The sequence below is a fragment of the Humulus lupulus genome, chromosome 3 (assembly GCF_963169125.1).
Source record: "Humulus lupulus chromosome 3, drHumLupu1.1, whole genome shotgun sequence".
Classification (NCBI taxonomy): Eukaryota; Viridiplantae; Streptophyta; class Magnoliopsida; order Rosales; family Cannabaceae; genus Humulus; species Humulus lupulus.
This window is the reverse complement of record NC_084795.1, coordinates 46,311,640-46,337,073: the sequence shown is the minus strand read 5'-3', so window position 1 is coordinate 46,337,073 and position 25,434 is coordinate 46,311,640.

Sequence of the window (25,434 nt, the reverse complement as noted above, 5' to 3'; positions counted from 1 at the left end):
ATGATTATGTGAGTTATATTATTATATGGCTATATTTGCATGCTTGCGGGCCTGTTTCTTATTAGAAGAGCATTTTTGTAATGTTGGCTTGTTGATATTTGTATATCTGTGCATGTATGTGATATATGTGTGAGACTGTATTATTATGTGGATATATTTAAGATACTTGGTACGAGGCAATCCTAGGAAGAAAGTTAGCTGTTTTGTCATAACGGGGTCAAATACTAGGCTTGGGGTGAGCCTAGGAGTAACTTGGTAATTTAGTACATTATCGGGATTGAGCGAGTAACGGAAAATTATTTGGTAATTATTTGAGGATATTAGAAGTCACGGGAATTGTGAGAGGTTAATTATGATTAACAGGATAATTGGCTAATGACTAGTTTTCCCTTGAGGCATAGGAAGGCAAGACAAAGGGTAAGGGGAATTTATGTCATTTGGGAGGCAAAACTAGTGACTAAGTCACCTTTCCCCTTGGATGAAGGATAACTACAAAACATTCTAGTCCTCTCTTGTTTTCCCTCTCGACCGTCTTTTTCTCTCACGTTTTCTTTCTCAATTGGATTTGGGATTTTGAGGCTAAGGTTTGGGATTCAAAGCTTGAGTTTAGGTGATTAGCTGCAGTTAAGGGGAGTGAGTTCATAGCTGAGGGAAGGATTGTAACTCTATTTTAATTGCTATTTTTGCTATGGTTTTGGTTGTTCTTAAGCTTGAAAGTTTAAGGTTGTGAATTGAGTTTTTGGTACTGTTTTGAATGTGTTAAAGCCTGGGTTTTGTTGCTGAGATTGAGGTGTGATGTTTGAGAGTGTTTGGTTTTGTTTGTTGTGAGTTTTGGGCTAAGGAGAACACAGATGGCTGGGTTCGTAGGGTCGCACCGCGGCCCGTGCCAGCCCTAGGGCCTAGGTGGGGGTTCTGTCTTAATGGCGCGCTGCGACCCTTAAGGGAAACTCGCGGCCTGCCTTTGGACTCAGACAGGTGGGCTTTCTGTCTGGGAGGCATGCCACGACCCTTAGGGGCAGGTCGCGACTCGCTTGGTCCTTTTTTGTCAGCTTAGGGTTTTATGACGGGATTTCAAACCTATAGGCTCAGGATCGAATCTACTACCCTGTTTGGTAGAATTCGAGGTCCCGGAGGCTAGGACTTGGTCCGGAAGCCTTTATTTGTTCATTATTGATGGGATTCTATATTTGGTTATGACTAGGTTATCGCTAGGGGCTCGAAATCAGGATTGTGCTCGAGGGTCATTCTTATTTTACATTGTACTCGGACTTGAGGTAAGAAGACTGCACCCGTTATGGGATGTACATGATTGGGGCTTGGCCCAAATGCAGAATATAGTCTTGATTGGGCATTGGCCCATATAAATGCGCATGATTATGATTATGCCTGTGATTATTGATGAAGCATGTTGAGTACTCTATATATGGATGTTGGTTATACGATGAATGCATGTTATCATTATATACTTGAGAAAAACATTGACTTATTAGTCAAGGATGGCAATAGCGCTGAGTGCTGGTCATAAAGCATTGACTTATGAGTCAAGGGTGGAAATAGCACACTAAGCGCTAGTCGATATGATTAGACCTAATCAGAAGCACATTAAATGCTTGTCCGACCCAATGGTTGTAGAAAACTAAAGCGCCAGGTACGCTGGGCCAGCTCCAAGGCTGGTTATACAAAGGATAGGGCAATGGGCCCCAGGGTGACTTATTAGTCCCAGATCCTAGGGCGCTGAGCCCAAGTGTGACTTATTAGTCATGTACTTGGGAAATGGGCCCTGATATGAATCAGTTAATCATTTATTTAGAGCATTTGGTCCCTTATGACATTGTAGTCACTGGAATGAATGGTATACATGCACGAGTAGAGTTATTACTACTGCGCATGCTTATTATGATATGGAACTGTGTCATTCACTGCTTATGAGCATGTATAAGTTTTCTTGCAGGGCCTTGGCTCACAGGTGCTATGTGGTGCATGTAAAGGAAAAGAAAAGCTGGACCAGCCATGAATTGGAGAGCTTAGGTGGCGACATGTACATATGCGGCCGCTTGACCACTACGGCCAATGTTTCTCGGAGGAACTAGGGTTTAACCATATTTTTGCCGATTAGGTTGGTAGATTGTAACTTTTGAGTTGTAATGACCATTTTGGAATTGTAAACAAATTTGTAAACGTTTATTATGGGATCCCATGTACAGTTTAATGTTTTAAATGAAATATCCATTCCTTTTAACCGAGATTTTTTTAACCCTAGAACATTAATCACATTTAGATGCACGTTTATGGCCTAAAGACTCGTTTAGCGAGTTAAGCACTATTTAAAATACACATTGTAACGGTCTTGGCTAACCAGGGCGCTACAACTTGGTATTAGAGCGCGCCAAGGTTAAAGGTTCCTGAAGACAGGCTGGGCATGTACACTCGCCACTAAAGACAAGCTCGACTTAGGTTTCGATAACTATTTATGTGGTTACGTGCTAAACTGCTTAAATAGGATATAAATGTTTTATTTGCATGCCTTTTAGGTAGCATGAGATAGACTGATAGGGCTTGGCCCTTGTGTAGTTTTGGAATTTTACTTAGCTATATATTAGTAGTAGTAGTTGTAGCTTGTAGTATTTTAGTTTTCGTGGATATTGGTTCAAGCCGGGATTTATTTGGAAACTCATAGAAACAGTTATGGATTTTATAAGTTTAACCTATAGTTTAGAAATATTAATTATAACATAAGGTTTGATTAATATAGCTAGTCCTAGAAATTTTAGTTATTATAACCTAAGGTTTAGATAGAATTATTAAGAGCATGGCACTTGTCACATGCGTGTTTATTTAAGGATTTTAGATGACTAAATTAATAATAGATGAATCTAGAAGCTCTAGAACCTTTCAGCAGCTGTTAGGATCATGTTTTACTCGGTCAAAGTTGTTTTAACAAACTTCAAATATGCTGAAAGTATGCAAAAACTTGTTTAAAATATCATCGTATGCTGATATATCGCAGCTATAGGGGCCGATATGTTGCATACGGAAGATACGGAAAACACGTCGACTTCGCACGAACGAAACCACGGAAGCTCAGAAAATAGGTAGTGGTGATATATCGCCTAGGGTAGGCGATATATCGGCTCTTGGAGCCATTTTTGAAACTTTGTGGATTTAAATTAGAAACTGCCCTCAACAACCTAGATCAGCTCATGAACATTTTTGACTGAGTTCTAAGCATCTGTTGAACCGAAAATTCAAATTTATTCAATTATTATTCATTTATTTATTCTTTTTAAAAGGTGTTAGTTTCACTCCTTGATCTATAAATAGGACCTAGCACTCAGCCATTTCATTCATTATTCAAGCATTCTTCAGAGGCTCCAAGCTGCTAAGTTTACTCTAGAGAGAAAACACTAGGGTTTGGGATTTAAAAGCTTTTCAATCTACGCTTTTCTAAACACTTGGGAAGTAAGATAGAGTGTTATTTCGGTATCGAGGTGTAGATCAAAGTTATGGTCCATTCAAGGTATTCTTATCCTCAGATTTAGTTCATCATAGTTCTTTTATTTTCTTTCATTTTCTTTCAGATTCTAACTCATCATTTTGGCTTTTGGTTTGGTGTTTAAGTTCTTGAAACTTAAGGTTCTTTGGTAAGTTTCTATCTTAATGGTTTAAATTACTTTTTCATCTCATTTTCTTTAGAAACTCATGATTCTTACTGTTGATTTTTAGGAGTTTTCCAATCCCGTTCTTGTCTCCAATATCCCAGTTTTTGGTAAGGAAAATATGTTAGATTATATGTGTTATGATATGTTTATATGCTATGATATGTTATACTCTATGTATATATGTATGAATATGTTTTTAGTCGCTTGGGGCTTATAGTTGCTTAGATAGCAAACCCCAAGATTTTTATCATTATCGTGGTTTAGAGTTATGATTTACCCTACCTCAATTAGTAGGCTGAGGACCTAGATGGGTTATCATATACTACCGTGTGATCTAACCTACCTCGATTAGTAGACTGAGGACCTAGATGGTTTTATCACATGCTATGGTAATGAGTTAATGGCCATTAATATTGTAGTCCTATATGATATACGTTTTTACGTCATATGTTTTATAGTATATATTTTATGATATAGTGTTATGATTTTTGATATATGTTCTTAGTAGATTTTTCTTGCTGGACATTAGGCTCATTCCTTTTATTTTAGATGGTGTGGGCAAATGAGATTGGAAGGCGGGATGGATTCGTGACAGCTTGGTATGTGTATTGGGGATGGATTAATTGAATGGACTGCTAGAAGATCGAGGATGACGTTGTTTCAAGTATTTTAATTTATGTTCTTATGTATTTCCGCACTTAGTATTTAAACATTTAATTAAAGTTTATGTTTATGTTTTTTTAACAATGGGATCCCATACCATATTTTGGATTTTTAATAAATTTCTAATATTTTAAGTATATATGTATTCCAAAATAGTAGATATGTCTTAGTAGTTTTTAATGGTCTGAGGTCTTAGAATTAGTCGGGTCATTACACCTTGACTTCTGCATGATTTAAACAGAACGTGCTTATTAGCACTAATTTTGCTTGTGAATTCAAAAGAACCGCTTATTAGCGATGTTATATGGACATGTAGGTCAGGACACACTCATTAGCGCTGTCATAGATACATGTATGCCAGAAGATGTTTATTAGCATTGTTAATTGTTATGAATATTAGAACATGCTTATTAGCACCACACTTGGATATGAACACGAATCGGCATGCTTATTAGCATGACGGTTGAATGTGAATGATTATTTGCTTGATCTTGGACCGTGAGGCGGCAAGAGGTTTAGTTATCACAACCTAACTGGCCGAATTGATTATTATAGCAAGATATAAGCTTGGAAGTATGCTTCCAAGGCAAATTGAATCATCAGCTGGCCAGGAAGATCGGGGCCAGAATGATAGACAGGGTCAGACCCCACCTCCTACTCCTGAGAACTGGCAGCAAGTGCTTGCTGATTTTCAAGCCAGGGTATTGAGACAGGAAGAAGAAATCTGCCTCCTGAGAAACAATAGGTTCATGTAGGGAACATTTTACCGGAGGCACCACCTATGATGGTGCCAACAGTTGAGCAACTGCTAGAGGCTGGGAATAAATGGGAACCTCTTTATGAAAGGTTCAGGAAACAACAACCTCCAGTCTTTGAGGACAGTGCAGATCTGGTTAAGGTCGAACAACGGCTGAGTATGGTTACCACCATCCTAGACTTTATGAGGGTGGTTGGTAAAGAGAGGGTGGCCTATGCCACGTATATGTTTTAGGAGGATGCTCGAATTTGGTGGGAAATGATATCCCAGACCAGAAATGTTAATGCCCTTGATTGGGAAGAGTTTCAGACTCAATTTAATGAGAAGTATTACAATGATGCCATCAGGGCGGCAAAGGCTGAAGAGTTCATCAGATTACTTCAGGGTAACTCATCAGTGGCTGAATATGCCCTAAAATTTGATAGACTAGTAAAGTTTCTTGCCCACTGATATCGCCCAATAAATCCTAAGTGGTCGCAGTAGTAATCGATCGTATCCACAGAGAGGTAAAATACAAGTAAAAAGAAAGATTAGTAAATCAGAAATAATAACTTTGAAAAAGAATATAAACATTAAATAAACAAAATCGAGGAATTAGAATCAGAAAGAAAATATGGAAGGCATAAGTTTCATCCATGCAAACATATATATATTTTAATAAAATTGATTCATTCTACTTAACTATAATTCTACACCATTAATTATAGTTGGAAAATATATATAATCTCACCTTAAAATATGTTCTTTAATTAAATTATACTAACTTCAAATTTTAAAAACCCATCATATTATATACCTTAGAGTGGCAAAATAGCAATGGCAGAATGCAGTAAAAAGCATATAATATAACAAATATCCTAAATTAAATTAAGAGCCTAAATTACATAAGAAGAGCATGACTAGACTTATGTAAAAGACACTAATAAATTTAGAATAAAAATTAGAAGAAAATAAATTTAATTATAACAAAGATATAGAAATGAAGAACAAAATAAGGAATCAATATATCAAAAATATAATGTGAAACATGAACTTCACTCTAGCCTTTCCACAAGAGAATTTAGCCTAAAATAGGCATTGTTTTCACTCAAAGAAATGTAAAAGAAAAATAAGAAAATTAAGAAATAAGTGTTTTTCTCTCCAACAATACTCTCTGCCCTTCCTTCCACAATCTGATACTTTTTAACTCCATTTGGTCCTCTATTTATAGCGGAAATAGGACCCAAAAATGTGCAAAATCGTGTACTAAAGAGTGGGAAAAATGGCTGCAAAATAGGTGCAAAGTGGGACAAGTGGGAGACAAATGCAGCAGACGTTGGCCACGTGTCAAGCAGTGATTGGCTTTGGCAGGTGTGGTGTTGCAACGTGGGGCACAGCCGCCAGGCAGTGGGACGCGTGGCGTCTTCTGGTTGGCTCGGCAGCTGAGTGCGTCAGGTGCGGCAGGCATGGTAGGCGTGGCAGGTGGCAAGCGGCTCACGGCTTAGCTTCGGCAGCGCGGCTGGAGGCTTGGCTGGGCGAATGGCAAGCTGCCATGTGGCAGCGTGGTAAGCAGCTATTGGCTTGGGCCTAGGTTGTTTTGGCTTGGTTTTGGGCCTAGTTTTTGTCAAAAATGCCATTTTCTTGAGGATTTCTTCATTTTTAATTCTTTCTTTCTTCTTTCTTTTTCTTTGTGTCAAAATACATTTTATTTCCTGAAAATTAAACACAAATTAAATTAAAATTAATATTTTCAAATATAAAATATAGAACAATAAATCCATGAAAATATTAATTAAAACTTAATTAATTTTAAACTTTAAGACTAATAAAATGATACTTTTGAACACTAATCACCCACTGATGGGACCAGAAGGGAAATGTTTCTCCAGGGGCTACAACCTATGATAGCCCAGGATGTTCGTATGACCATTATGCCAGGGGTGACTACCTATGCACATGTTGTTAAGAAGATGCTCACAGCTGAGATTGTAGAGAACAAAATCTGGTGCGATAACACGACCAGGAGAGATACTAGGAGGGTGGGATCTCCATTTATGGGTTCAGGTAAGGGTGGAGGCCCCAATGATCAAAAAAGGAAGGCTCATGTTGCCTTTCCAGCTCCAGGCCCTGACAGGAGACCACGTGGTATTACAATAGGCCGCCAGGGTAGCAATGAGGGCTAGAGGACTTTTCCAGAGCGCCAGATGCAAGAGGCACCATATATGAGAGTGTCGAGCAAAGGCCTGCTTTTTATGTGGGATAGTGTGACACTTAAAGAAAGATTGCCCGAAGGCAAGAAAGGAAGAACCAAGAAAGGCGGACAGCTCGGCCCCAACTTGAGTATTCGCGTTGACACAGGCAGAAGCTGAGGCTTGCCCCTCAGTAGTCATAGGTCAACTTTTTAGTGCTGGAACCCCTTATTCTGTTTTGATTGATTCTGGTGCTACACATTCTTTTGTTGCTAGTAGAATTATTGATAGACTGTATAGACCATGTGATTATTATGCTGTGGGGTTCAGAACCTTATTAGCCATTGGGGAGTTAGTAGTATCTAGGAGATGGGTCAAATCATTGCCATTGACAGTGGAGAGCAGAGAGTCATTAGTTGATTTGATGGATTTGGTTATGAACGACTTCGATATGATTATGGGTATGGACTGGTTAGTGAAGTATGGGGCAACCATATATTGCAGAAGGAAAATGGTAACCTTTGAGCCTGAAGGTGAGGATCCTTTTGTATTTGTTGGCACTATGCATGGACCCCGTGTACCGATGATATCTGTATTGAGGGCTAGAGATCTATTGCAAAATGGTTGCATAGGATTCTTAGCCAGTGTGGTCAATACCACTCAGGTTGTGCCATTGGGACCAGAGGAGACTAGGTTAGAATGTGAATTTCTGGATGTGTTTCTAGAAGATTTATCAAGGTTGCCACCACACAGAGAGATTGAATTTGTGATTGAACTGACACCAGGGACAGAGCCAGTGTCTAGGGCACCTTATAGAATGGCCCCATCAGAATTAAAAGAACTAAAGGTACAGTTGCAAGAGCTATTAGACTTGGGTTTTATTAGACCCAGTTTCTCACCATGGGGTGCACCAGTCCTATTTGTATAGAAGAAAGATGGTTCTCTGAGGATGTGTATTAATTACAAAGAACTGAACAAGTTAACAATTAAGAACAAGTATCCTCTGCCAAAGATAGATGATCTATTTGATTAGTTGCAGGGTAAGATGGTATTCTCAAAGATAGATCTTCGATCTGGTTATCGCTAGCTGAGGATCAAGGAGGGAGATATACTGAAGACTGATTTTCACACCAGATATGGGCATTATGAGTTTTTAGTCATGTCCTTTAGGTTGACTAATGCCCTAGATGCTTTTATGGATCTGATGAACCGAGTGTTCAAAGGTTATTTTGACCAGTTTGTGATCTGATGGACACTGTTATCAGGTGGGAGATTCTGAATGAATCTCATACTACTCCTTACCTTTGCATCCAGGCACCACGAAGATGTATCAAGATGTGAGATCATTGTATTAGTGGCCTGGGATGAAGAGGTATGTGACCGAATATGTGGCTAAGTGCTTGACATGTCAATAGGTCAAGGTTGAGCATCAGAGTCCAGAAGGCTATTACAGCCTCTAGACATCCCAAAGTGGAAATGGGAGGACATCACGACAGATTTCGTGGTGGGGCTACCTAGGACTGTGAGTCAAAAAATTTGAGTGTGGGTTATAGTGGATCAATACACCAAGTCAGCTCACTTCTTACCAGTGAGGACAACTTATACAGTTGACCAGTACGCATATCTCTATGTGAGAGAGATAGGCGCCTTCATGGGGCTCCGGGGTCGATCGTTTCAGATCGGGACCCTACATTTACTTCCAAGTTTTGAGGAAGTTTGCAGAGGGCCATGGGTACACATTTGAAGTTTAGTACTGCTTATCATCCTCAGACAGATGGACAATCTGAGAGGACGATTCACATATTGGAGGACATGCTGCGAGCATGTGTGCTGGACTTTGATGGGTCCTGGAGTAAGAATCTGTAGTGTCCTAGAATATTTACTTAGCTAGCTAGATAGTAGTAGTAGTTAGTATTAGTTTGTAGTATGTTAGATTACGTGGATTCTGGTTCAACCTGGGATTTAGTTGGACACTCATAGCAACAGTTGTGGATTTTATAAGTTTAACCTATCGTTTAGAAATATTTATTACAACATAAGGTTTGATTAATATTGTTGGTTTTAGAAATATTATTTATTATAACCTAAGGTTTAGGTAGAATTATTAAGAGCATGACACTTGTCGTAATCAGGTTTATTAAGGGTTTAAGTATTTTTGAAGAATATTTTAAATAAAAGAAAGATCTAGAAGCTCTAGACCCTTCCAGAAACTGTTAGGATTATGTTTAGACTTAGTCAAAGTTGTTTTATCAATTCAAAATATGCTGAAAAGTGAAAATATGTGTTTGATATATCATCGTAAGCTGATATATCGTAGTTATAAGGGCCGATATATCGCCTACGGAAGATACAGAAAACACGTCGACTTTGCAAGAACGATCAATCGAGGCTTGGGAATATGGGGGAGGTGATATATCGCCTCCTATAGGCGATATATCGGCTCCAACTCTCATTTTTGAAAGTTTGTGATTTTAATTTTTCAAAAAATAGCCTTAACCACTTAGACCTGCCTTTGAACGATTTTGACCGAGTTCTGGACATCTGTTGAACAAAAATTCAAATCTTTTTCATTTTATATTCATTTATTTATTCAAATTAAAAGGGGTTAGTTTCACTCCTTGAACTCTATAAATATGACCTAGTACTCAGCCATTTTCTTCATTCTTCAAGAAGTCTTTAGAGCCTCCAAGTTGCTAAGGTTACTATAGAGAGAAACACTTGGGTTTTGGGTTAAATGCTTTATCATTCTAAGCTTTTCTAAACACTTGGGAAATGAGATATCAATATTGAGGTTTAGATCAATTCATAAGATCATTCAAGTTATTTTTATCTTTAACTTCAATTCTTCATGGTTCTTTAGTTTTCTTTTATTTTCTTTCAGATCCTAACTCTTGTTCATGATTCTTGATTAGGTGTTTAAGTTTCTTGATTCTTAAGGTTCTTTTCGGTAAGTTTCTTCTTGATGGTTTAGTTCTCTTTTCATTTTCATTCTTTAGAAATACTCATGGTTTTGCTGTTGGTTTTTAGGAGTGTTCCAATCCCGTTATTATTCTCCAATATCCCAGTTTTTGGTAAGGAAAATAGGATAGTTTATATGTGCTTATATGTTTTATGCTATAATATGTACATGTATAATTATGTTTTATAGTCCTTGGGCATATGACTTGTTTAGATAACAAGCCCTAAGAATATGTTTTATAGTCGCTTGGGCATATGACTTGCTTAGATAGCAAGCCCCAAGAATTTTTATCATTTTCATGGTTTAGAGTTATGATTTACCCTACCTCGATTAATAGACACAGGACCTAGATGGATTATCATATACTACCATGTTATCAAACCGACCTTGATTAGTAGATAAAGGACATAGATGGTTTTATCACATGCCATGTTAATGAGTTAATGACCATTAATATTGTAGTCCTATATGATATATGTTTTTATAGTATATGGTTATGATAAAGTCTTATGTTTATGATTTATGATGTATGTTGTTAGTAGTTTTTCCTTGCTGGGCATTAGGCTCATTCCTTTATTTTTAGCATGATGTAGGAAAATGACTATGGAAGGCGGAAAGACTCATGGTAGCTTGGCTTGTGTGTTGAGGATGAATGGATTGAATGGACTGCGTGACGATCGAGGATGACGTTGTTTTTAAGTCTTTTATTTATGTTTTTATGTATTTTCGTATTTAGTATTTAAACAATTAATGTAATGCCCTACTGCCTTAGAGCCGTTACTAAGTAAGTTTAAAAGTGCAATTAACTCGCTAATTGAGGTTTTAGGACAAAAGTGTAATTAAATCATAATCAGGGTCATAAACTTGAAAATAAACCTTTCATTGAAAATTATAAGACATATAACATTTGGGATCCCAAAAGCATTGTTTAGAAATATTTACAACTCAAAATATAATTAGAGTTGACTAAACGAAAAAATTCAGGTTTTGTACAAACATTTCCCAAAAACACCCCTGGTCGTGGTAGCCAGACAGACCAGACATGCACGCGCTGCTCGTCACGCTCACCATACTCAAGCTTGGTCGAATTTCCCCTTGCCCTTACCTGCACCATAGAGCACCCGTGAGCCGAAGCCTAGCAAGAAAACTCTCACAAGCAGATAACATATGCATGACAACACTTAACATATAAACATGCCATCATCAGGCTACACATATACGGCCAAGCCGTCCCAGGCGCTTTACCAGACCTTGGGTTCGCGGTCTATACCGTAAGGATATCCCTTGGGGTCTCGCCCTGGCAACTCGCACTCCGCGTGCTAAACACTGCTCCTGGCCCCTTGCCGTTCTCGGCCTTCGTCGTTCCTGGCCTTCACCGTTCCATCATTTACATAAACATATGATAAAGCTAAGTAGAAATCCAGACAATTATAAATTCAATCAAGGGCCATGCCCCACAACACAGTCATATAGGACCGAGCCCTGCAACACAAGCTCTATGAGAACAGTAGTTTTCTTACCTGTGTCCCGAGCTTTCTAAGCACCGATATCCCGAGCACAATTCCCTAGTTCGAGCCTCACCGAAGCCCTAACCACAACACATTAACATTATCCACCCATCAAGCTCTAATCCATTAAATAACTTCAAGCCATAATTCTAATCTCCAGGACATTGAATTCTATCAATCCGGGTGATAAAATCCATCCCGAGCCTTAACTAGTGAATTCCCGAGCCTAAAACATCTTAAAAACCCAAAAGTACCTTAAGCGACGCGGCCCTAGGGACTCATGCCGCGACCCCCAGGTCAACCCGAGGCCTTGCCTCAAAATGGCCCACACGTGCCGCGGCGCGCCTTCATTTCCAGGCGCCCCAAGTTCTATGGGGCCGTGGCTCAGCAAGAACAGTGCCGCGGCCCGACCCCTCGAGCCCAGAATAACTCATCATTTTCACCTCAAAAAACCAGTCCAATTATCCCCAGAGTCAAGCCAACATTCCAAACTAGTTATCACAAAGATTATACTATTGATTCAACAACAAAACCCAACATAAACTCAAGCCAAAACCCTTATAAAAATCAAAGTTGAATCTTCATCCCTCCAACATGCAAAAATCTAATATTCAACCTAAAACCAGCTGCAAATTAACACAACTCAACACATTCAGGAGCTTACCTTGTACATAATTGAATCCACAACTCAGTTCCCTAAGCTCCAAGCATCCAAAGCTCCAACTTGGTTCCTAGCTTCAATTCCTTAGTTTTGGCTAGTTTTTCTCCAAGATGTTACTAGGCCTTCAAGAGTATAGGAAAACCAGAGCAAAGGAGAGGGAGTGGGTCAGTTTAGAAGAAGTCTAGAGGTTTCCTTTATTTTGTTTTATTTAACTTAAATCTATGTGGTTACCTCAAGGCTCGGGGTACCAAAAACGTCCCCGAGGGCAAAATGGTAAATTTTCCCAATATTCCCTCCTATACATTCTAATCTCGAATATATCTCCAAATATTTATTTCCGTAACCCGATAACACCGTAAAATATCACATACCCGGTATACCCCTCGACTCGCCCTGAGTCGAATTCTCAACCCCATTGTGACTTTCTGATTAACGGCTCCCTAGAACTGTCTTAGATCATGCTACACAGATATATCACAAACATATCATATTTATGCCCTCAACGGGCTAAAATCACAAACATGCCCCTAATATCCAAACGGGGCCCACATGCATATTTAGTGCGACTAAACATGCATCTCTATCACATATTCGCATAAATTCACATATTATAACAATAATTCACTTATTGCCCTCCAGGCACACTAATCAAGGCCCTAAGCCTTATTAGCAAATTTAGGTCGTTACAACTATCCCCTCCTTACAGAAATTTCGCCCTCAAAATTACCTGAATAACTCGGGATGCCGCTTCTGCTTCTCAGATTCCAATTCCCATGTCGCCTCCTCAACCTTGTTGTTCCACCACAGCACTTTCACCAAGGCGATGGTCTTGCTCCGCAAGAATTTATCCTTCCGGTCGAGAATCAGAACTAGTTTCTCCTCATAAGATAAATCTTGATCCATGTAACGACCCAAATCCGCTAATAAGGCTTAAGGGCCTTGATTAGTGTGCCAGGAGGGCATAAATGGGATTAGAATGAATATTATTGGTTTAAATGTGTAATTATGTGCTCAATAGTGTGTATATGATAATTGACGATATTATGTGATAATATGAAATAAATATGTGATATATGTGAGAACCACATTATAATGTGGGTAGGTCTGCAGAGAACGACTCAAGGTGATCCTAGAGCTAGATAACGGGAAAATTCACAACGGGATTTAATAATTGACTTTGGACAAGTCAGGAGTATTTTAAGCATCGGGTAGTGATTTAGACTATCGGGTCATGAAAATAAATATATGGAGATATATTTGAGGTTAGGAAGTCTAGGCGAGAATATTGGGGGATTTGACTATTTTTCCCTCGGGGATGGTTCTGGCACCCCGAGCCTTGGGAAGTAACTTAGTGGATAAAACAAACTTAAGGAAACCCTTAGAAGAAAATAAACCGACTCTTTACAGCCTTTACTCTCTATTCACTCTCAAGGAAAAACAAGCAAAAAGGAACACTGAAATCTAAAGGGGAACAAGCTAGGAATTTTTGAGAATTGAAGTTGGATTTTTAGGCTTAGTTCAAGATTTACTTAGGGGAAACAAATCAAGGCTAAGGTAAGGGTTTAATCCATGTGTTCTTCTAAAATTTAACCTTAAGCTTCAGCTGGATTATTGAGGTTATTTTTCAATTGATGGTTAGGGTGGAATTGAGCTGGGAAACTTGGGAATCAGCTAGATTTTTGGATAGAGGAAGGATTCTGTTAATAAGGTAAGCTTCACTCCATGAATTAATGATTTGGGTTTGAGTTTTTGACTGGTTAAAATGAGTGGTTTTGTTCTTAAAGTTTCAGTGATTGAGAGTGGGATTTCTATGAGTTTTGGGTTGAGTTTCGATTGAATTGTGTGGCTTGAGTTGGTCTATAAGTTTTGGTAGTGTTGGGTGTTGAAGTAGGGAGCTTAGGGGTGGATTTGGCTGAGGTTTTGAGCTTTGAAATGATGGGTTTTCTGGGCACGAAGGGAAGGGCCGCGACTCTGTTCTAGAGCGCTGCGGCCTTAGGATGAATAAAAGCCAAGGAAGCTCGGCAAAGGGTGGGCGCCGCGGCGCCCAAAGCAAGGGCCGCGGCGTGTGTCTTTTCCAGGGTGGTCCTTTGTTCTGTTTTGAGGCTAGGGCCGCAGCCCTTAGTTATGCACTTGAACTTTTAAGGATTTTAGGCATTGGAATGTGGTCTAGTATGCTCGGGATTGATTTCACCACCATGCATGGTGGAAATTGGATTCCCGGAAGTTAGTTTTGAACCTAAAATCCTATATTTGGATATTCATGGAACCTTATACTTTGGTTGTGACTAGGTGATAAAAGCTTAGGCTCGGGAACGGATCGTGCCTGAGGAGTGTTGCTCGTAAATAATAACTGCAAAGATCAAAGGTAAGAAAACTGCACCCGGTTGAATATATGTGACGAGACTAAGGGTTCCCTAATGTAAATGCTTGAAATGATGGTATTATGCCATGCAAGCTATTTAGTGAACCAACGGTCTAAGGGTGCCAAGGGTTACACTAGCGCACAGGGCGCGGCTCGACCACTGGTAGCCGAGGACAGCTTATTATGCACTGACCTCGGTTTAAGAGGGCCAGAGTCAGTGGGATAAACAGAGGGTGCGGCCTAAGTCATCGGCCCTGAATAGTATGTGATATGAATGAAATAAGTGATTGATTGCATCTTGAATCTGAATACATGCGCTGAATGTCTATTGTGGATTATTTGATGAGAGTTCATGCTTGATGAATTAACCGTCTGATATCATTGATTGTGTTGCATACAATGTTTTCTTGCAGGGCCTTGGCTCACGGGTGCTACGTGGTGCAGGTAAAGGCAAGGGTAAGCTTGGTCAGCCTTGATTGGAGAGCTCTGCGGGCGAAATGTACATAGCCAGCTGCTTAGCCGCCACGGTTGAGGTTTAGACAGGGACGCGAGACCCAGAGATTGTCTATTTTGCCTTAGTATGGCTAACCTTTGTTTTTGTGTTTTTTTGGGAGTCTGTAAATTAACTTTTAACTTTGTTTCTTTTGGGATCCCGTGTATGTGACAGTTTAGTTATATAAAATGAGTCTTTTGAGACCAAAACCTTTTTAACCCTAGCTCTTACATGTTTAATTACACGTTTTTAAGATAATGACTTGATTAGCGAGTCTTGCACCTTTATAAGTATACAGTGTAATGGTCTTGGCTATCCAGGGCGTTACAATCCAGCTCCAAATTCTCATAACTTAGAACATGTGTCGAATCTGATACATACTTTCAGAGCATGGACACGTGGAACACGTTATGGACCCCTGATAAGGCTGGAGGCATTGCCAATCTGTAAGCTACCTCTCCAACCCGTTCTAGAATCTCAAAGGGGCAAACAAACCTAGGGCTCAACTTGCCCCGAACACCGAACCGTCTCACTCCCTTCAAGGGTGAAACCCTAAGAAACACATGGTCACCAACCTGGAACTCCACACTCCTGGGTTTCAAGTTTGAATAACTCTTCTGACGACTTTGGGAGGCGAGCATTTGAGCTATAATCTTCTCAACTACCTCATTGGTCCTCTGGACCATCTTAGGACCTAAATACCTCCTCTCACTTATCTCATCCCAATGAATATGTGATCTGCACTTTCTCCCATAAAGCATCTCATACAGAGCCACTTCGATAGTCACCTGATAGCTGTTGTTATACGATAACTCAATCAAAGGAAAATACTTACTACAAGATCCCCCAAAATCTAGCACACAGGCTCGTAGCATATGTTCTAGTATCTGAATCGTCCTCTCAGTCTGTCCATTTTTCTGAGGATGATAAGCGGTACTAAACCGTAACTGTGTGCCCATAGCTTTCTGCAGGCTTTCGCAGAACTTGGAAGTGAAGGTGGGGTCCCTGTCGGATACTATCGACCTCGGAGCCCCATGCAGTCGAACAATCTCCTTCACATATAGCTCAGTATACTGCTCCACAGTATAAGTCATCCTGACTGGTAAGAAGTGGGCGAACTTGGTGTACATATCCACAATCACCCACACGGAATCATGCTGTCCCACGGTCTTCAACAATCCAAACACGAAGTCCATGGAAATATCTTCCCACTTCCACTCTAGAATTCCTAGAGGCTGCAGCAACCCTGCTGGCCTTTGATGTTCAGCCTTGACTTGCTGACAGGTTAAGCACTTGGCCACATAATCCACCACATCCCTCTTCATACATGACCACCAATACAAAGTCCTCAGATCCTGGTACATCTTCGTCGTACCCGGGTGTAAGGAATAGCGAGTGGTATGCAGTTCATCCAGAATTTCTCGCTGAATATCTGCATCCATCGAAACACATATTCGACCCTTATACTTCAGTAACCCCATCTCCGAAATAGAAAAGTCCTTAGCCGCTCCAACCAAGACGTTCTCCCTATAACTCCTAAACTGGGAATCATTCCCCTGTGCCTCCTTGATCTTCTCAAGGAGCGTAGACTGAAGAGTGATGTTGGCTAACCGACCAACCACCAACTCTATACCTGCTCTAGTCATCTCCTCCGCTAGTTTGTCAGATATCTGTCTCATACTGAACAGCTGTCCTGGGCCCTTCCGGCTCAAGCCATCATCAACTACGTTAGCCTTTCCAGGATGGTACAGGATATCACAATCGTAATCCTTGACCAACTCCAACCACCATCTCTGGCGCATATTCAGATCCTTCTGAGTGAAGAAATACTTCAAACTCTTATGATCAGTGTATGTCTCCAAATCTTAATTGCGAACACCACCGCTGCCAATTCCAGATCATGCGTTGGATATCTCGGCTCATACTCCTTTAACTGTCTCGATGCGTAGGCTATCACCTTCCCAACTTGCATCAATACACACCCCAAACCCTGTCTGGAAGCATCACAATAAACCACAAACTTCTCATTATTTGTCGGCAAACTCAACACTGGCGCTGTAATCAATCGCCGCTTCAACTCTTTGAAACTGTTCTCACATCGGTCTATCCAAACATACTTTGTCTTCTTCTTCATCAATTCTGTCAACGACGTAGCTATTCTGGAGAACCCCTCAACAAACCGCCGGTAATACCCTGCCAATTCTAGAAAACTCCTCACTTCAGGAACATTGCTCGGTCTAGGCCAGTCTCTCACTGCCTCAATCTTATTTGGGTCAACTAGAATCCCCTCCTTACTGACGATATGGCCCAGAAACGTAACTTGTAGTAACCAGAACTCGCACTTGCTGAACTTAGCGTATAACTTATGCTCCCTTAGTCGCTGCAATACCAAACGTAGATGCTGCTCGTGCTCTGTCTCTGACTATGAATACACTAGAATATCGTCGATGAACACAATCACGAACTTGTCTAAATAATCTTTTAAAACCCTATTCATCATATCCATAAAAGTTGTTGGGGTATTGGTTAATCCAAAGGACATAACCAGGAATTCATAGTGTCCATACCTCATGCGGAAAGCGGTCTTTGGTATGTCCTCCTCTTTGATTCTTAACTGATGATAACCTAACTAGAGATCTATCTTAGATAACACTGTCTTTCCCTGCAGCTGGTCAAACAAATCATCAATCCTAGGCAATGTGTACTTATTCTTGATGGTCAACTTGTTCAGCTCCCTGTAGTCAATACACATCCTAAGAGATCCATCCTTCTTCTTGACAAACAACACTGGAGCACCCCATGGTGAGAAACTCGGTCTGATGAACCCCAAATCCAATAACTTCTGCAACTGAATCTTTAACTCCTTCAATTCTACCAGAGCCATTCTATAAGGTGTCCTAGATACTGGCTCCGCTCCTGGTACCAACTCTATGACAAAATCAATTTCCCGCTGCGGTGGTAGCCCTGGCAGATCTGCTGGAAATAAATCTGGAAACTCGCATACCAATCTGGTCTCCCCCGGTCCAACCGACACAACCTTAGAGGTATCCACAACACTCGCTAAGAATCCTATGCAACCTCCCTGCATCAGGTCCCTAGCTTTTAATGCTGAAATTATAGGTACCTGCGGTTCACCAGCTGTTCCCACAAATACAAAGGGTACCTCCCCTTCTGGTTCAAAAGTCACCATCCTACGCTTGCAGTCAATTGTCGCTCCATACTTTGATGGCCAATCCATTCCCAGGATCACATCGAAGTCATCCATCGCAAGCTCAATCAAATCAGCAAATAATTCCCTACCATCTACCTCTACTGGTAAAGCTCTAATCCACCTCCTAGAGACTACCAGTTCCCCAGTCGGCAACAAAGTCTGAAAACCCCTAGCATACAGAACACTAGGTCCACACAGCTGATCTATCACTCTAGCAGACACAAACAAATGGGTAGCTCCCGAATAAAACAATGAAGAACCAGCACTAGAGATCTGACCTGTCACAACTGAGGGGTTAGCCTCCGCCTCCACTGCGTATACTGTAAGTATTCTTGTCTTTGTTTCTCTTTGAATTCAATTTTAGAAACATGTTCTAGGTTATCTCATATTAATTTGTTTAATATTAGATCTACATGAAAATAAATAAAGATCTTGTATAAGTTTCCCAACAAGGACTTGGTCCGGAAGCCTTTATTTGTTTGTTATTGACGGGATTCTATATTTCGTTATGACTAGGTCAAAACTAGGGGCTCAAAATCAGGATCGTGCTCGAGGGTCATTCTTATTTTATATTGTACTCAGACATGAGGTAAGAAAACTGCACCCATTATGTGATGTACATGATTAGGGCTTGGCCCGAATGCAGAATATAGTCTTGATTGGGAATTGTCCCCTATAAATGCGCATGATTATGATTATACATGTGATTATTGATGAAGCATGTTGAGTGCTCTATATATGGATGTTGGTTATATGATGGATGCTTGTTAGTATTATATACTTGAGAAAAGCATTGACTTATGAGTCAAGGGCAGCAATAGCGCGCTGAGCGCTGGTTGATATGATTATACCTAATCAGAAGCGCATTATACTTGTCCGACCCAATGGTCGTAGAAAACTAAAGCGCTAGGTACGCTGGGCCATCTCCAAGGCTGGTTATACAGAGGATAGGACAATGGGCCTTGGGGTGACTTATTAGTCCTAGATCCTAGGGCGCTGAGCCCAAGTGTGACTTATTAGTCATGTACTTGGGCAATGGGGCCCGATATGGATCACTTAATCATTTATTTAGGGCATTTGGTCCATTATGACATTGTAGTCAATGAAATTAATGGTATACATGCATGAGTAGGGTTATTACTGTTGGACATGTTTATTATGACATGGAAATGTGTCGTTCACTGCTTATGAGCATGTATAACTTTTCTTCCTGGGCCTTGGCTCACAGGTGCTATGTGGTGCAGGTAAAAGAAAAGAAAAGCTGGACCAGCCATGAGTTGGAGAGTTTAGGTGGTGACGTGTACATATGCTGCTGCTTGACCACCACGGCCAAGGTTTCTTAGAGGAACTAGGGTTTAACCCTATTTTTGCTGCTTAGGTCGGCGAATTCTAACTTTTGAGTTGTAATGACCATTTTGGAATTGTAAACAACTTTGTAAACGTTTATTATGGGATCCCATGTACAATTTAATGTTTTAAATGAAATATCCATTCCTTATAACCGAGATTTTTTTTAACCCTGGACCATTAATCACATTTAGATGCACGTTTATGACCTAAAGACCCGTTTAGCTAGTTAAGCATTATTTAAAATATATAGTGTAATGGTCTTGGCTAACCAAGGTGTTCACTAAGCCAGCGAATCTTGTTTATGGCCCAAATCAAACCAAATCGGAAAGTTACTCAAAATAACTTCTCATTTTATTAACTGCATGATTTTTCCAGATGTGACAGTTAAACATTCAGTAGCATGAGGAAATGGACGAACCTGGTCTTAAAACCCAGCCAGGTTCATTTCAAAGTTTCCTTTCTTGGGCATCAAGACTCACTTAGTTTCATCTTTTTAAATAGACTAGAGTCAATCAAAATATTCAGAGAATAATCCTATAAAAAGTCCTTCTTAAAATAGACAAGTTACCATAAACAAATTAGGAAACTTGAATAAGAATAAAATGCACTTTAATAGAGATAGTTATTCTTACCAAAAAAAGGCACTTACCCAAAATACCATTTCAAAAAAACCAAAAAGTAAAATATATTTATTATAAAAAGAATAGCCAATTTTAGGATTTTACAAGTTGTTTTAGAGAAAGACTTGGAAGGTTGTGGTCTTGTTTCAAAGCGGTTTGGATTCCTTGTAATACCTAGCACTCAATAAGGACAAAATATTAGGGAATCCAAAGGGTGTAGTCATTGTTCTGCTACGCTTTTTGTATGTAATCTAATGGTTTTATTATTGTATTTGCGTGTCTATGTAATATTCACATGCTTGTATGTTTTTTTTCTTTCCACTATGCATATTCTTTTGAATATATATTTATTGGGATCATGCATATAGACTTATATAAATAAAATCCTACAATTAGTTGTTGTTCACAAAGTGATATATACCATTGTTATTCTTATATTAAATATTTGGGAGCATCTAGTTTTGGGTCCTAATTTGTTCTTATCAGTGTGTCTTATTTCATGGAGTGGATCCAAGGTACCATTTAAACATTCTTTAAAGAAAAAACATGGAAAAAGATAATTATATAAAACATTAGTTTAAACAAGAGGAGCTTAATTAATACTTTAATGGACTTACTACTTCGACCCTATAAAGTAAATTAACCCCTTTTGAATGGCATCAGTGTTCTATACAAAACTTTAACAATGTTATACTACATGCAAAATTTTAATTCCATGGGCTCGGCAACCCCTTTTTTTCTAGAGAAATTATAGCAAATGGCCCAAAACAATGACATCAAGAAGCTAATGTTCTCATTTTAAAATTGTAGAGAAATGGCCATTTACATTGTTAATTACCTAAATTTCCCTTTCTATAATTTTATTTATTTAGGAGCGTATAACTTTAATATAGTGGTATATTGTAACGCCCTAATTTCTCATAATATTATCGGGAACATAGCGTTGAATCGTAAACATAAATGTTGCTCTTTTATTTAAGAAAATACCATAAAACAAAGGGATCCTATGTTTTTACAAAAGAAATAAGGTCTTTAGCAAAATTAACTAAGCAAAATTTGAATTTAAAAAAAAATATATACTTAATAGAAAAAGCTTCATAATTAAAATCGTAGACCCTTGATCATTCCAGCGCCTACATGGTCCTCACGAATACATCACTAAGCTCTTTAGGTCTCACTCGCCACCGACCATTCTAACCTCAATTATTTGCACAATAATATCATAAGGAGTGAGCTTCTAGCCCCGTAAGAAAAATGCATACAAGCAATCATACAATCACATAATCATAACAAATCATATCATAAGTTCATACAAGATTTCACAACAACTTTAATTTATACTAAACATATAAGATTATAATACATTCTAGGTCATAAACAAACTCTAAGTCATAAACAAGATCTATTACTCATACATAGATCATAACAACATCTAAATCATAAACATTGGCCATACATAGGTCATAATAACAAAAAAGGAAAAATATAAGTGCTTATATGGGTTGGCAATCATGCCCCAAACATCACTTAGGTCTGTCATACAAGTTTCCGCAACCGAGCCTACTGGACATCACTTAGGTCTGTCATACAAATTTTGAACACATTAGGTCCAGCCACTCCTATCTCTTTTGTACCTGAAATGTCAAGGTCATACAAACCACTTAAAATGTCATAACTAAAACTACCTAATTTTCCTTACCTTGAGTGTGGAATAAGAGAAGAAAAAGAGATTGCTTGTGCTAATAGATCTCGCCCAAAACCTTATAGATAACATAAAATATTTAAGATTAGAGACTTATAATAAAAACTAAACTTCCAAAAACTCTAAAACTCATAAAAGGCATACCTTTAACCTAGAACCAAAGAGTCAATACTTTCAAAATCCCAAGCCTCCACCAAAAGTGTCTGTCTCAAACAACAATACTAAGAGCTTGATACTTGGGTATTTCGGCTATAACAAGGATTTGAAAGGCTTAGTGTTTCAAATATGTAGGCATTTATAATGGCTAACATGTTTAAGGGTTTATAGAGAAAATATAAGAAAAAGAATTCTCAAGGATTCAATGAAATTCTCTAACCAAATTTGCAATAGTCTGAGATAGCCAAGCCCCGAAATGACCTCTCACACCACCATCAACAAATCAGCTCCATGAGAAGAAAGATAAAAAATATTACCCAGAAGCACACTACTAGCATAACAAATTACTTCAATGAACCACCCAAAATAGCTTGGCAAAGCACAAATAGGCAGCCAAATCTGGAATAGCCAATCAAGAGGCTGGCATGCTCGAAAATTTGGACACCCAAATAGCAGTGGAAATATGGACATATTGCAAAATAATGGAGCCGTGAGAGTATCAGGTCTGTGAGAAAGGATATTATTCTGAATCACAAAAAATAAGCAAGGTAACTCACTAAAATTTCCAAATCACAAAGGTCTCAAGTGATGAACAACCCGAACTGCTAAGAGAGGGCAATGCAATTTTAGGGGTTGTGTTCAGTCAGGAAAGGCCTGAGGAGATTTAGGCGCTGGGTTTCAGGTTGAACATTGAAGCTTGAGTTGCAACTTTGGTGTTTGGCATGCTTCTGGGTTCGGCTCAGATAAGGCTGAGCTTAGCGCTGGGATGGGTTCTAGGCTTAGGTGGATTTCGCGCGACTGGGTGGCGCATAGGCATATGGTTCTATCGGATTGGTGGGCTCGTGCACCTGATGGTTCACAGATGGGGCAGCGCTTGGGTTTGGCTGGGCTAGGGTGAGGGTGAGGTGGCGCGGAGCGAAGATGGGTTGCAGGCGGGGGTCATATATGGTCGGAGATGGGCAGTTTTTGGGTGGAGCTCATGGCTGGAAGTGATGGTGGGTCGATGTGGTCATGGTGGTGATGGGTTGAAGGTTTGGGAAAGGGGGCGGCTAGGGCAAAGGGTTAAAGAGAAGAAGAAGAAAGAGAGAGAACTATTGAGTTCCTATTTTGAATTTTTTTATTTAGATGATGTGTTGCCTAGTAGGTGGTGACACATCGCAGATCTCTCTGCCCAAAACCACCAAAATGCCCTGAACCTGTTATGCACTTAGCCCAGATTGCTGCAACATTACTCCAACATTGCAACCCATAATTTCAAATTTTCTTTTCTTAGCTCCCCACCTTTTTTGTTCACCTACCACACCTCCAAAACATTCCAAAACTTGAATTATTCACTCTAAATCACCATTTTTTAACCTAACACTTGCATCATTAAATGCAACACCAAAGACCAAGTGAAAGAAGAAAAATAAGGAAAACTAAAATCTAATTTTTTTTTTCTTGAAATACACCTAACAAAAATAAACATATTTAATAAAGGAAAAGAAATGAACTTAACTAAATTACTAAAACAAATTTAAGAAAAACAAAGATTAGAAACTTGAGTTGTCTCCCAAGAAGCGCTTGATTTAAAGTCGTCAGCTTGACTTTTTTGAAAAGTGTCATCAAAGAGCAGCTTTCGCCCATAGAGAGTGGCATATGCCCTCACACATGGGTCTTCATTGTGGACACCCTCAAGCTTGGCGAGATGTGATATTGATGGGTTCATGTACTCAACTCGACTTGCTTTTGATGAATGTGCACGATGGATGCCAAGGAACCATGCCAATGGTGGTGGCCAAAAAGGATCTTCATATGCATACTCTTCTATGACCATCATTTCTTTAAATTGGATGCAAAAGACTTGATTATTTTGAAAATGCATTCTCTCTCTCTTTTCTTCTTTACTTTGAATTGAAGTGGGCTCCTTTTGCCTTTAAAATTTTCCCAAAGCATCTCCAAATCTTCACCATTTCTCAAAATGACCTCCCCACTTTGTTCTTTCCCCCTTTAATTTTCCATATCACTAAGCACATCATTGTGGGCTCTATTACATAACTCATTGCCCAATAGCTCAACTTGATTCTACAAATTCCTCAAGGATGTAGCTTGGCTTTGAATGAAGGCATCATTTTAAACCATAAACTCCATCATCAACGCCTCCAATGAACTTGAGTGATCAACTTGTTGAGGTTCTTGTGCTGTAGTATTTAGTTTTCGTGGATATTGGTTCAAGCCGGGAATTATTTGGAAACCCATAGAGATATTTATGGATTTTATAAGTTTAGCCTATAGTTTAGAAATATTAATTTTATCATGAGGTTTAATTATTGAAGCTGGTCCTAGAAATATTATTTACTATAACCTAAGGTTTGGATAGAATAAGTAAGAATGTGAAATTTGTCACATATATGTTTATTAAGGATTTAAGGATTTTAGATGAATAAAATAATCAAGGATAAACCTAGCAAGTCTAGAACCTTACCTCAGATGCTAGGATCTCGTATTACTCAATCAAAGTGGTTTAAACAGCATTAAGTGTGCTTAAAATGTGCAAAAATGTGGTTTAGTATATCAGCGTAAGCCGATATATCACAGCTATAGGGCCTGATATATCGCCTATGTTGATACGAGAAACACGTCGACTTTGCATTAATGAAACCACGGAGCCTTGGGAAAACAGGGGAGGTGATATATCGCCTATAGGGGGCGATATATCGGCTCCAGTGGCTGTGTTTGAAACTCCGTGGAATCCGAAGCTAGAAACAGCTCTCAACAACTTGGACTTGCTCTTGAACAATTTTGACCGACTTCTGGGCATTTTTTGAGCAGAAAATCCCATTTTATTCATTTTAAAGGGAGTTAGTTTCACTCCTTGAGCTCTATAATAGGACCCTTCACTCAGCCATTTGCATCATCTTTCAAACACTTCTCAGAGCCTCCAAGCTTCCAATTTCGTTCTAGAGAGAAACACTAGGATTTTGAGGTAAAAAGCTTTCAAATCTAAGCTTTTCTAAACACTTGGCAAGTAAGCTATAGTGTGATTTCGGTGTTTAAGGTATATATCTGTAGAGTCCAAGAACTTTACTTAGCTAATTATTTAGTAGTATTATAGTATGTATAGTATTATCTTTGTAACTGTGGATTTTTGGTTCAGACCGGGAATTATTTGGACACTCATAGTAG